Here is a 13,852-nt window from a genome sequence, read left to right as displayed (position 1 = left end):
CTTCTGATAGGTGGAAGGCTCATAAATGACTGAAAAAAAGTCAACTGCAATATTTTGGGGTGGCACCATATGCATTACAACTTGGGTAGTCTCTAGAGCCCAAAAATCTGAGAGCCCCACTTCAGCTAATAGAAGGGGATACTAAAAGGTACATAATGAAAGGCAAAGTGAAAGATACAAGAGAAAACTGAATGTGGAACATTTGAAGACCAGAGGCAGAAGACTATATTTATTTGACTCATTACTCTCATAAGGCTGAAGTAAGAGCATAACTACTATACAATGCTATAGACCTGAAAAACCAAGGACATCCACCTTAACTTATAGAAGTGGTTCATGAAATGGAAAAAATAAAGGCAGCAGAACTCAGAAAACTGAGTATACATTACAAGGAAAGAGAGGGATGAAAAAGGAAAGTCATGAGTGAAAACCAAATGAATCCTAACCCCTTAAGGACCGGACTAACTTTCGTTTTTGCGTTTTCGTTTTTTCCTCCTTGTGTATATAAGGCCATAGCACTTGCATTTTTACACCTACAGACCCACATGAGCGCTTATTTTTTGCGTCACTAATTGTACTTCACAATGACAGGCTGAATTTATCCATAAAATATGCTGCGAAACCAGAAAAAAATTATATGCGCAGTGAAATTGAAAAAAAAAACGCCGTGTGTCCTATGGAAAAAGGTACTTGTTATATATGTTCCTCAAGTCGTTACAATTATAATGATATGTAACATGTATAACTTTTTATATTATCTGATGGCCTGTAAAAAATTTTAAACCATTGTTAACAAATATATGTTCCTTAAAATCGCTCCATTCCCATGCTTATATTGCTTTTATCCTTTGGCCTATGGGGCTGTGTGAGGTGTCTTTTTTTGCGCGATGATGCATTCTTTCTATCGGTACCTTGATTGCGCATATGCAACTTTTTGATCGCTTTTTATTACAATTTTTCTGGATTTGATGCGACCAAAAATGCGCAATTTTGCACTTTGGGATTCTTTTGCGCTTACGCCGTTTACCGTGAGAGATCGGGAATATGATAAATAAATAGTGTGGGCGATTACGCACGTGGTGATAGCAAACATGTTTATTTATTTATTTATTTATTTTTATTTGTAAAATGGGAAAAGGGGGGTGATTCAGACTTTTATTAGGGGAGGGGATTTTTTATTAATAAAAACACTTTTTTTTACTTTCACTTACACTAATATGAAGCCCCCTGGGGGACTTCTATATACACAGAACTGATCTCCCATTGAGATCAATCCTGTGTATATAATAGATCAATGATCCATCAGATCATGGCTCTATTATAATGGCCTGCAGCAGACCATCTGAAAAGATTGCCGAGCCGGGAACAGCGTCGGAGCGGCGCTGAGCCCCGCCCGGCTCAGTACAAGTGATCTCCCTTCCGTGATCGCATCACGGAGGGGAGATCCCCCACTAGACACCAGGGACAGGGGGCACATATACTATCCAAATGCAGCTGTCAGCTTTGACAGCTGCATTTGAATAGTTAATTAACCGGCCGCGGCGATCGGCCGCACCGGCTAATACCCGCCATCCCTGGCTGCACATAGCAACCGGGGACCGCGGGCTGCAGAGAGGGCTCACGCCGGGAGCCCTCTCTGTTTACACTTAACGGCCGCATGACGGGTATACCCGTCATGCGTCGTTAAGAGGTTAATATTATCATAATTAACTTGTTGAAGGTTATAGTGGTACCATGGTGGCCCATTCCAAACTCTGCTATTGATCACATGGCTTATTTTATACCCTTAAAAGGAATCTGTCACTAGTTTTATGCCGCCTTAAATGAGGGCAGAATAAACTAGTGACAGAAATGCTGAACAGGTGTATTACTTATTAAATCATTTTGTGTATTACTTATTACATCATTTTGTTCAGTGTTTCTCCTAATATGTAGGAGAATAGGATTCTTGCCACAGCCATCTCCTGCTCTCCAGCTGCTGATTGACAGCTGACTGCCTATACACAGCATGGGTAGATAACTGCCAATCAGCAGCTGGTGGGCAGTTTTCAGCTTCTCATGAATAATGAAAACTACTGGGCTCATGCACATAATGGAGAGGACTATTTATTGTCCATCTAGGGGTGAGTTCTCACTGAGCAAATGGAGCAGAATTCCACGGCGGAACTCTCCACCGCGGAATCCCGTCTGATTAAGTGTCAGACGACATCTCTATGGGAGAGTTCATTTGCCTCCGCTCTTCTCCATTTTCCACTCAAAGAATTGACATTCTTTGAGTGGAGAGCTGAGTCGCACAAGCCCTCCCGTAGAGACACCATCTGACACTGAAGCAGGCGGGACTCCGCCCCATTAACTCAGTGTGAACATGCCCTTATTCAGAAAGATATCTCTGGATCAGCTGCACAGAACAATGTAAGTGATACAGCATTCTGTTCAGCTTCTCTGACACTAGTTTATACTGCCCTGAAATAGGAAAGCCTAAACCTGCTGATCCAAGTTTTTCAGGCGTTCCTTATGATGTATCCACCCGCTACATGGAGCCGGCAGACAGTGGGAGTCAGCCGCCGAGATTTCTGATTCATGCGAACCAGAAATCCGTCTGGTTCGCTTATCTCTACTTATCAGGAGCTTAGAAAAGCCTTTTTAATAAAGGCATTTTTTACATTCTGGAAGGAAAACTGATTATATTAAAGATGTGTGTCCATGAGTATCCTTGCCCTAACAGCTATCAAACAGTTTTAGCAGTTTAGGATGTGAATTACAGCTGACAGATTCCATTTAAACCCAGCAACCTTCTACTGTGCCTATAGCTTACTGTACACTTATGTTTTGTTGTGCTATGTAATAAGTCGGGTAAAAATATTTGCATCATCATTATAGAATCAGTTTATTTATGTGATGAAGAACAGTAAACTTCCCTGATTAAATTAGACACAGAAAATTGACTAGGCAAGAAAACAACCTTTTGGAATCTGATTAGAAAGCTCAATATGATGCAGTTGTTTGCCTAAAATAAAGACTTACTTTTTACTGTGTTTCCTGATTATTTTCTATTGCCAATAGGGTTGGGGAATACGCATGTTTTATAAGCTAGAAGACAGGACCTTTGTAACCTGGCTACACTGGTTTCTGCGTGGCATATATTGTAAGGGTGTGGGAATTTGAATAAGAGGTTAATTTAACCCCTTTAAGGACCCATGAAGTAGCGATATGGCATGGAAGTCTTTCACTTAAGGACTCATGGCGTACCCGTATGCAAGAAGGTCTAGAGGCTCTTTGAAGTAAGCTCAGGAGCTGAGCTTGCTTCATAGAGGGTGAGGAACGGTTGCTAACAGAAGCTGGGTCCTCACTGTTAATGACGGGCCACCATGTTGGCGCAACCTTCCCCCATTAACCCCTTCAGTTCCAAGATCATTTAACTGTGCTGTGCTCCTGTCACTGTTCGATTGGGACCCCCACAGTGTAATTACGAGAGACTCAATAATTTCCTGACTGCCAGACGTCTGTTACTAACCTCCATGCAGTCAATTCTGTAATCTTATAGTAGAGTCTGCCACAAGCAGGCTCTATGTGAAGACCACAGATAACAGTGATCAATGCTATGCAATGGCATACCATTGACCAGTGTATTCAATCTACTGATAGCATGTAATAATCCTCTAGGGGGGACTTAAAGTTAATGAACCATCAGGCCCGGGCTGAAGCAAAGGGGGCGAGCCGACCCACCCCCAGTGGGAGGAAATCCCCACCCCTCTATGATACCACTCCATTGATTCTAATGCAGCTGCATCATAGAGGGGCTGGGTTTCCGCCAACTGGGGGTGGGTCAGCCCACTTCCAGTGCTTCAGCCTGGGCCTGATGGTTCATTCCCTTTAAAAATATGAAATAGCCCTTTTCCCAATAAAGGTTTAAATCACCCCCTTTACTATTTTATATATAAAACACATAAAATAAATAAACATAATATATATTGTTGCATGCAGGCTCAGATTAACATCATAGATGGTCGCACTGCTCCGAATCCCCTCAAAAATTATGTTTGCCAGTGCAATCTCCATGATGTGATCCAGGAGGTTGACGTCACTCACACTGTAGTCATTGTGACTGACAAACAGAGTGGCTTCCTTGAACAGCACAAGCAGTCTGCAGCCATCAAACATCATCTGCTAATCAGTGACCTGGAAATTGCAGTTCTGTATTGGCTTGATAACCAGACAAGGTGTTGGAGACAGACAATGAGGTCTCAGGATTTTAGACTGAAATCTCGGAGGAGATAGTGGTGTGACCTCCATTGCTTCTTGTTGCTGCTGCAGCTCTTCCAAAAGGACATTTATCTAGTGAACAGTCACAGACATATACTGCCCCTGGCCATAGAACAAACTCCATAAGTCCGCACTAAGGTGCACCCCATGAGAGCCAGAGAGCTGCAAAGAGTCTTCAAACATCTTCTGAAGGTATGCATGCATAGATGAAAATAGGCTTGTTGGCAATGAAATTGCACCTTGGCATTGTCGAGCTCAGTTGTGCACAAGCCATCAGTCTTTAAATGGCTATGGCACCACTGACTGGAACAGGAGAGACTGCAGTGCAGTAAGCTTAGCCTGGTATGTGTTTAGCTTCGGTGCCTTCGGGTGGTTGTAGGAGTACTGCTGTCTCCTGGTGATGGCTTCGGACAGCAGCTGCTGTTTCAACAGAGGCAGTGTTTGGTCACTGTTTCCCATGGAGGAGGCAAAGGTAGAAGTCAGAGACCAGCTGTTTGAACAGAGGCTGAAGAATCCTTGCTTGCAACAATGGGCTGCATGGTGGTAGCTGCAGCAGGTTTGTTGTTCCTGGCAAGATGTGGTGTAGGGGTCCAATTCTTCAAGGTAGTGGGGTGGTGGCACTCTATATGCTGAAGCATGGAAGTGGTGCCTAGGTTTGAACACAAACCTGACACACTTTATGGTCACATACTGTATGCTGCAAATGGCTACATGGCTTATACTGCCACTGACATGGAAGAAATACCAGACCGCTGATCGCAGTGGGCAGTTTTTCAGAGCAGGTACACTGCTAGGCTTTTGTGAATTAACACCATTGCCATGTAGTACCTGTTGATTGCCCGGGCCTTGCCGACATCTACTGGCTGAGGATGTACGCCTACCCCTTTTTTCTTCACACCCACATGCTGTCGATGGGACTTTAAGCTGGATCGGTTGCAGAAACACAGCTTTATCCCCTGATGATGATGGCAAGGATGACATCTGTGGATCAAGATTCCATATGGGTTCTGCGATGCTATCATCATCGTAGTCCTCTCCAAAGCTGTCATCCGTCATCCTCCATAGGCATACAGTATCATCTCATACTGCCCCTGCCTGGCTTTCCTGACTGCTTTGTGGCCTGTCAACTCCAGGAGTATTAATGCTTCCTTCAATCTGCTGACTGTTAGGACATTCTTTCAAAGCATCCTCTAAATACAGCGGCTGAGACTCTAAAAAGAGTGAAAGTCTCCCCAGGAGCTCTCATCCTGATAGCCATGGCAAATGGAATTGGGTTTGAGACACCACAGGAAATGGTTCAGAGGAAACATTCTGTCCTTGACATGGAATGGTGGTGGCACTACTCCAGGACGACCCTTTTGATGACTGCTTTATCTGTGATTGGTTACTGCCTGCCGTGGAGCTTGAACTTTGAACAATCCAGTGAACAATTCCAGCCTGTCTTGTATTCACCTGCCCATTTTGTGTAAAAGGGAGCTGAAATCTTCCTTCAATGCAGTTGGGATTACCACTCCAACGAGTTTGTGTTCCACTGGGACCACAGTGTGCCCCCTTGGCCGCTGGTAATAGCCATACCCTAAAAGGTCCAGAATTTTTAGCACGCTTTGACATAATGCCCATTTTGGAGGGAGCAAAAGATGTTTTTTAGTCACTGAATGGGACGGGGGGTGGGGGGACTGGGGGACTGAATGGAACTAATGGGGGGGGGGTGGTACGCATAATTAACCCCTTAACGACATCGGGCGTAAATTTACGCCCTGATGCCGGTAAGGGAGTTCAGAGCGGGGCCGCGCGGCGGCCCCGCTCTGAACCGCGCCGGTCCCGGGTGCCGCGTGTAGCCCCGGGACCGTAGGTATTAGCGGGCACGGTCCGATCGCCGTGCCCGCTAATACAGTAATCGGATGCAGCTGTCAAAGTTGACAGCTGCATCCGATTACCGGACGCAGCGTCATCCCTGGTGTCTAGTGGGGAGTTCGCTCCTCCGGGATGTTATCCCGGAGGAGCGATCTCCGTAAATGAAGCCGGCCGGGGACCGCTCCAAGATGGCGCCGTCCCCGGCTCGGCACTCGTTTACTTCCGGCTGCAGCAGCCGGAAGTAAACGAGTGCCTATCTCATGGATCTCTGCAGCATATCTATGCTGCAGAGATCTCAATGAGAGATCAAAGCACTTATACTAGAAGTCCCCCATTCCTGATCTCGCACGGTAAATGGCGTCAGCGCAAAAAAATCCCAAAGTGCAAAATTGCGCATTTTTGGTCGCATCAAATCCAGAAAAATTGTAATAAAAAGCGATCAAAAAGTCGTATATGCGCAATCAAGGTACCGATAGAAAGAACACATCATGGCGCAAAAAATGACACCTGACACAGCCCCATAGACCAAAGGATAAAAGCACTATAAGCCTGGGAATGGAGCGGTTTTAAGTGTCGTATATTTGTTGACAATGGTTTAAATTTTTTACAGGCCATCCGATACAATATAAGTTATACATGTTACATATCGTTTTAATCGTAACGACTTGAGGAACATATATAACAAGTCAGTTTTACCCCAGGGCGAATGGCGTAAAAACACATTTCCCCCAAATAAACAAAATGCGTTTTTTTTTTTCAATTTCACCACACTTTGAATTTTTTTCTGGTTTCGCAGTGTACTTTATGCAAAAATTCAGCCTGTCATTGCAAAGTACCATTAGTGACGCAAAAAATAAGGGCTCATGTGGGTCTCTAGGTGGAAAAATGCAAGTGCTATGGCCTTTTATGCACAAGGAGGAAAAACCAAAAACGCAAAAATCTAAATTTGCTCTGTCCTTAAAGGGTTAAAGGATATGAAAACTTTAAATTACAGGGGTTGGTCTGAATGTATACTGTCTACACAGCACACACAGCCTGGATTCAATGGACAATGACCACTTCTCTCACGCACTGGCATAATTTGACCCAAAAAGTACTCTCCTATCCTCTCTCTCTATATCTCTCAATTTTTCTCTCTGTCTTGGCCTAAATGCCTGCTGAGATCCTTTTCTCCTCTGTACATACAGCCGACTGCCCTCTCCCAGGAGGTGTCTCACACTATATACAGGGTGAGGGGGAGGTGCTCACATCACAGTGGGGCTTGCAGATAGTTGGGCAGTAGAAAGAGATTATGAATAATCCCTTTCTCCTGCCAACTGACAGTATTGTACGTAAACATTTTGATCCACCATGTGTAAGGGCTGGGATAAACAGACAACAGAGGAACGTGAGCCCTGCGCTTACCCCAACCTCTGTCCCCGCCTATTGCCCCACACCCACGCTAGACCCTGGAGCGACAACCACGAAGACTGCGTATACACTGACTAGGGTGCAGGGGATGGGAGACAAGAGACATACAGACACACACAGAAGAATTGTCAAACAGGCCGAGTCAAAACCAGGAAAGAGCGTCAGGACAAAATCAGGAGGCTAAGAAAGGTCAAAAATAAGCCACGGTCAAAACCAGCAAGGTACAAAGGGGTCAGGCAAAGAGATGGTCAGAACACAGAATCAGGTCTGAACTGCAGAGATCAGATCACCAACCTAGCTAGTGCTGAGATTATCAAACACTGGCAGTAAGCAGCCTGTTAGCAGAGCTTAAATGCAAGCTGGAAACCTCACCCCCACAGGTGAGAGCAGGAGAACTCCAGAGAACAATTAACCCTGATGTGACCAGGTCAGTACAAGATGGCAATGAATAAATGCTCACGTTCTCCTGCGTGCAGCTAATGATTGAGAACGTGAGCGAGCACCCACATCCCTTGCAGTGTCGGAAACAGAAGCGATGGTATGGACGCCATGAGCGCCAGTCCTGACACCATGTTTAGCGATTTTGTTAACAAATCGTTCAGAATTCAATTCACAAAACAAAGCAAATAAGCAGCATGATTCACATCAAATCTTGCTTTGCAAGATTTGATTTGTTTGTCTCTAGTCTGCAATAAGAGGCCTCATTTTTTGGAGAAGTAGGATCTCAACATCGCCTATTCTGTGGATCCGTGATAAATGTTTATTATGGTAAAATCTCTTTAAATTTAACTAATAAAATACAGTCAACTCTATGAAATATATGTCTTACAACCCCGGGGTCTGCAGAGCACTTACAGTCATTAAAACATTTTCTGACATGTCAAATGTTTTAAGCAGTCTCAATGCTTAGACCCCCACCAATCTCTAGATATAGTTGGAAGAAGTGTAACTGAGAACTTCCTGCCCCAGCTTGCCGCTCAATCCATAAACAATGAGCCTGCAATGAGCCAGGGAGTGAAGCACAAAGCTTTGTGTTTCTTTTGGCTATATCTAGTGGGAACCTTAACACCAAGAACCCAGTCAATCATAACTTTTGACATGTCGAAAGTTTTTCAAGTATCAGTACGGCTTTATATATAATTACTAGAGATGAGCGAATACGATTCGATCAAAATGATATTCAATCGAATATTGCGATATTCGAAAGATTTGAATTCAATCGAGTAGTGTGGCGAATATGCAAGAAACATTTGAAAGCCCTCCCATCGCAGTTGGCACTTTTTTTAATCCAATGACCATGCAGGGACGCCGTAAGGTACCCTGGATGGCTGAACTACATGACCTTGAATCTTAAATACTTGGCTCCTGCCTCTCGACCACAGATGCACTTTCAACCTAGCCAGGGAAAGATCTTGCAGCAGGGAGAGATAGGTTTTAGAAGCGTTTTGGTCAGGCAGGCTTACTACAGAACCCAAAGGTCCTTTTCAGGGCTAAGAGACAGCGAAAAAGTTATCTCTGAATCCAAAGCACTTCTCAGTGCTAAGAAATAGATGATAACAACAGCAGCAGCAGCATCAGCAGGTGTATTCATTCCATTACCCTGTGTGTACAAGTGACTTATAGTGTCCCTGGTTTAGCCCACTAAGGGCATGTTAACGTTATACATACTGTTCCAGTAGCCCACTAAGGGCACCTGATATATATTGTTCCAGTAGCCCAGTAAAAGGCACGATATACATATTGTTTTAGTAGCCAAGAAAAAGGCACGTCATACATACTGTTCCAGTAACGTTCGTACAGAATGATGCGTGATGCGTGATACGTGCGAATAACGTGACGCTTTACAGACGCACATTGGAATCATGTATGTAATGCTACGCAATACGAACAAAATGTGTGAACATTGCCATAAATGTTCGTAAAGCGTTCGCAAATATTTTTTCTTCGCAACTGCGGAGAGTGGCATTATACTGTTATTTTGGGGTGTTGGGTGCACCCAGGAATGCTCCCCCTAATGTCCCAGTGTCATTTTGGAGGTGTTCGTATCATTTAGGGAGGTTTCATGGGGGACTTGGTGACCTCCAAGTAATCAAATTCTGATTTCCAAGTGCCGCAATTTTTTTCCCATAGACTATAATAGGATCAAATATTCGTTCGAATAGTCGAATCTCAGTGCCCATTCGATTCGAATTCTCGAAAGTGGAATATTTCACTACTCGCTCATCTCAAATAATTACTGATATCACTGATCATAGAAATGGAATACTATATGTCAGTCATACAGCCACCTAAAAAAAACAATGAAGATCGATGCAGACAATGTACTGTATGTCTATTGACTCTCATAACCTGTGCTCATAAGTCTGTGCTCAGGCAGGCTGACTAACATTACTTTTGAATCTTTTCTTCCCTCCTGGCTTATAAGGAAAATGTTAGTTTCCTAGAGGGGCCTTTATCTCAACAAGTCCAACACAGAAGCTGAGGTAATCATCTTATAGTGCCCCATGCTAGAATCAATTTATTAAGACGCTACTGGTTTCCAAATCTTGTGATGTTCAAGAACATATAGATCAAAGGGACCACTTGCTTTAAGTGTATTCCCCAGAACAGGTCATCACATGCTGACAATGATAACTAGCACCTCTCAAGCCGTCTGCCGCAATAGATAATCATATTGAGGACAAGAGTAGCTGAACAGTAATTCTTCAGTCTATTACTGTTAGTCATGGATCTTGTCCTCAAGGCTTAGCCTCTTATCTATCAAAAAAAAAAAAGTTAAATTTGTTGTAAAACTCCAATAATCTGGTATGTTAGACTATGATATTTTTTCAAGATTGAATTAAAAAAAAAAAGAAGACCTTTTTAATTGTTTTCTTTTGTAAAATATATTGAACATGACTTGAAAACATGGCCTCTTTTTTTTCTAAGAACAGCACCACACCTGTGTATAGGTTGTAGCAACAGAGCTAGACTGCAATAGCAACAACAATCCATGGACATGCATTATGGTCCTTTTAGACGGAACGATTATCTTTCGAATTTACACAATAACGATTGCATTTGAGTGATAATCGCCCCGTGTAAACACAACGAACGATCAAGCGACGAGCGAGAAATCGTTCATTTTGATCTTTCAACATTTTCTCAAATCGTCATTGATCGTTCGTAAAAAATTTGCAGATTGTTCAGTGTAAACAGCTTTCCAATGATTTCACCTATGTGTGAGATAGGCTTAAGCGATCGCAAAACGATCTCAAAACGATCGCAAAACTATTTTTCTGTACAATGTAACATTCCGTCTAAACGCTGATTGTTATAAAAAACACATTGTTCATTCAAAATCGTTAATCGTGCGATCGGGCGAGTTATCGCTCTGTCTAAAAGGACCATAACACTGTTCCTGAAAGAAGCCAGCCATGTTATGGTCCATTTACACAGAAAGATTATCTGACAGATTATCTGCCACAGATTTGAAGCCAAAGCCAGAAACAGACTATAGACAGAGATCAGTTCATAAAGAAAAGCCTGATAGAATAACTATGGGATTGAAGCCTGAAAGCCCAGAGTATAACTATGGGATTAATTTAAATCAAAAAGTATTATTACATGTATGCTGTATCTGATTCTACAGTCTCATTGTCAACCATTTGTTCACTATTTTTCTGTCTACAAACAATAGAGGAATCATACCCATGCAGGGGCAAATTAAGTGTACTATGTGTGCCGGGCTGTTTAGAAGTTGTGGGCCCCCTGATAACCACGCCCCCTCTAGCCCCACCCCATCCCACTAACCACACCCCATTTAACCCTGCCCTGTAACCAAATATCCTCGCTGAAGGGATTATATAACATCTCCTCAAGTTATTTGATTAAATAATGCACAGAGATTTTCTGTGGCAATTAATCACATAAAATACTACTGAAAAACCCTGTAAAGCATCTAAAGGTCACATAGGCTGATGCTACGTTTACACAGAGCGATAATCATATATATTTTTTATAACGATAATTATTTGTTTTAAAACGATCAGCGTTTAGACAAATAAATCGTTCAAATAATCTTTAGAAAAATTGTTATTGCAATTGTTTTTAAGATCGCTTAAGCCCATCTCACACATAGGGTGAATCTTTGAAGGACTGTTTACACAAAGTGATCTGCGTTTTTTTTTTTTTTTTGCGAATAACCAATGACGATTTGGCAACATGTTGAAAGATCACAATGAACGATTTCTCGCTCGTCGCTTGATCGTTTGCTGTGTTTACATGAGCCGATTATCGTTCAAATGCGATCGTTATTGCAAAAATTCGAACGATAATTGTTCCTTGTAAACGCACCAAAAGGACATGGTATAAAAATCCTTCAGGCTGTGTGACCTATAAATGATGAATAGCCCCCTCTGTGTAGAATCTCTCGATATAGAATAGCCCCCGTTGTGTAGGGTAAAATAGCCCCCACTGTCTAACATCCCCTATACAGTAAGGTCCCCTCTCTGTGGCTTTCTGCTATATAGAATATCCCCCTCTCTGTAGCATCCCCTTTACAGAATATCGCCCTCTGTGTAGCATCCCCTATAAAGAATAGCCCCCTCTCTGTAGCTTCCTCCTATATAGAATAGCTCCCTCTGTATCATTCCCTATATAGAATATCCCCCTCTCTGTAGCATCCCCTATACAGAATACCCCCTCTCTGTAGCTTCCCCTATACAGAATAGCCCCCATTCTATAGCAACCTTTCCATGAAGAATAGCCCCCACCTATATATAGAATAGCGCCCTCTCTGTAGCATCCCCAATATAGAATAGCCCCCTCTCTGTAGCCTCTACTATATAAAATGGCTCCCTCTGTATCATCACCTATATAAAATATCTCCCTCACTATCATTCCCTATATAGAATAGCTCCCTCTCTGTAGCATCCCCTATATAGAATAGCTCCCTCTCTGTAGCATCCCCTATATAGAATAGCGCCCTCTCTGTAGCATCTACTATATAAAATGGCTCCCTCTGTATCATTCCCTATATAGAAAAGCTCCCTCTCTGTAGCATCCCCTATATAGAATAGCGCCCTCTCTGTAGCATCTACTATATAAAATGGCTCCCTCTGTATCATTCCCTATATAGAAAAGCTCCCTCTCTGTAGCATCCCCTATTTAGAATAGCTCCCTCTTTATCATTCCCTAAATAGAATGGCTCCCTCTCTGTAGCATCCTCCTATATAGATTAGCTCCCTCTGTTGCATTACCTATATAGAATGGCTCCCTCTCTGTAGCATCCTCCTATAAAGAATCACTCCCTCTGTAGCATTCCCTATATAGAATGGCTCCCTCTCTGTAGCATCCCTTACACAGAATAGCCTCCACTCTGTAGCAACCTTTCCATGTAGAATAGCGCCTACTCTGTAGCATCCCCTATATATTGAATAGCTCCCTCTCTGTAGCATCCCCTATATAGAATAGCCCCCTCTCTGTAGCATCCCCTCTATATATAATAGCTCCCTCTCTGTAGCATCCCCTATACAGAATAGCCCCCTCTCTGTAGAATTCCCTATATAGAATATCCCCCTCTCTGTAGCAACTACTATATAGAATGGCTCCCTCTGTATCATTCCCTATATAGAATGGCTCCCTCACTGCAGCATCCCCCTATATAGAATAGCTCCCTCTGTAGCATCCCCTATATAGAAGGGCTTGCTCTCTGTAGCATTCTCTATACAGAATAGTCCCTACTCTGTAGCAACCTTTCCATGTAGGATAGCCCCCACTCTGTAGCATCCCCTATATATAGAATAGACCCCTCTCTGTAGCATCCCCTATATAGAATAGCCCCCTCTCTGTAGCATCTACTATATAGAATGGCTCCCTCTGTATCATTCCCTATATAGAATGGCTCCCTCTCTGTAGCATCCTCCTATATAGAATCACTCCCTCTGTAGCATTCCCTACATAGAATGGCTCCCTCTTTGTAGCATCCCCTATACAGAATAGCCCCCACCCTGTAGCAACCTTTCCATGTAGAATAGCCCCCACTCTGTAGCATCCCCTATATATAGAATATCTCTCTCTCTCTCTGTAGCATCCCATATATAGAATACCCCACTCTCTGTAGCATCTACTATATAGAATGGCCCCCTCTGTATCATTCCCTATATAGAATGGCTCCCTCTCTGTAGCATCCTCCTATATAGAATGGCTTACTTTGTATTATTCCCTATATAGAATAGCCTTCTCTCTGTAGCATCCCCTATATAGAATAGTTCCCTCTCTGTAGCATCCCCTATATAGAATAGCTCCCTCTGTATCATTCCCTATATAGAATGGCTCCCTCTCT

This window comes from Dendropsophus ebraccatus, unplaced genomic scaffold (genome assembly GCF_027789765.1).
Source record: "Dendropsophus ebraccatus isolate aDenEbr1 unplaced genomic scaffold, aDenEbr1.pat pat_scaffold_771_ctg1, whole genome shotgun sequence".
NCBI lineage: Eukaryota > Metazoa > Chordata > Amphibia > Anura > Hylidae > Dendropsophus > Dendropsophus ebraccatus.
Note: the sequence above shows the minus strand (reverse complement) of the source record.